At 35.6% G+C, this 1,082-nt stretch overlaps 1 protein-coding gene across 1 annotated transcript in view; it reads left to right on the forward strand.

The window, feature by feature from the left end:
- The window catches only part of LOC106877329 (cilia- and flagella-associated protein 43-like), a gene marked incomplete at its 5' end in the record, with an annotated part of 5,356 nt that overhangs the window by 1,042 nt on the left and 3,232 nt on the right, over window positions 1-1,082 (forward strand). The window lies entirely within an intron of this gene.

The raw sequence follows: 1,082 nt of genomic DNA on the forward strand, positions 1-1,082 counted from the left end.
ATATATATATATATATATATATATATATATATAACAGAAAATTTAGACAAAGCACCGGCATAGTTTAGGCTCCCTGTTGTCATCCGTAGTTGTGGTACACTTCTGTTGGATTCACTTCGTGAACTTTGCAGTGACACTTTGGGTAATAGTATTGATTAATAGTAGGAGATAGATTTCATATCAGACTTATATTAAGTATAACATATGTTTTGACCCATCAGTGTGAATTTCTTCGGGTACATTGATAAAGAAGTCTCACTAGAGATTTTATGTTGGCTGGCTTACATTTCAAAATATTTTGTGTCCTGTCACTTTCCCACAGACTCTCTAATAAAAATGTCTAAACCTTGTGGCTTTTATCATTGCCTAGAATTTTGAGATATTTCATGGTGAAATCTATTCTTTGTAGAACAACTCCAATAAGACCAAACATATTGCCATTTGCTCAAAGATCCAAAAAATATATTAATCAATGAATAATTTTGTTTGTTTTCTTCAATATTTCACTTGCCCCAGGCATGAGATTGTGGCCATACTGGGGCACTGTCTTGAATTTTAGTCGAATGAATCAGCCCCAGTACTTTTTCTTTAAGCCTATCAATCAGTTTTGTCAAACCGCTAAGTTATGGGGATGTAAAAACATCAACAGTGGTTGTCAGGTGATAGTTGGGGACAAACACAGACACAAAGACACATACACATATTTTGTGTGTGTATATATATATATATATAATGAGCTTCTTTCAGTTTCCACCTACCAAATCCACACACAAAGCTTTGGTTGGCCTGACACTTGCCCAAGGTTCCATGCAGGGGGGTTGAGCCTGGAACCATGTGGTTGGGAAGCAAGCTTCTTACCATGCAGCCACACCTGTTAGTATTTTTTTCATGCTTCCTGAATTAAATATGCTAACACTTACTTTTAACTATACTTGGCAACATTGAGAAATATTTTGTCTATGATGAATTGTTGGTGCTATTTTATTGATTGCTGTAAATATCAAATGAAATGTAATTTATCAAGAGAACACCTTCCCTACTAAGACCATTATTACCATCACCTCCACCACCACCACCACCAC

Source organism: Octopus bimaculoides, unplaced genomic scaffold, assembly GCF_001194135.2.
Source record: "Octopus bimaculoides isolate UCB-OBI-ISO-001 unplaced genomic scaffold, ASM119413v2 Scaffold_66957, whole genome shotgun sequence".
Taxonomy (NCBI): domain Eukaryota; kingdom Metazoa; phylum Mollusca; class Cephalopoda; order Octopoda; family Octopodidae; genus Octopus; species Octopus bimaculoides.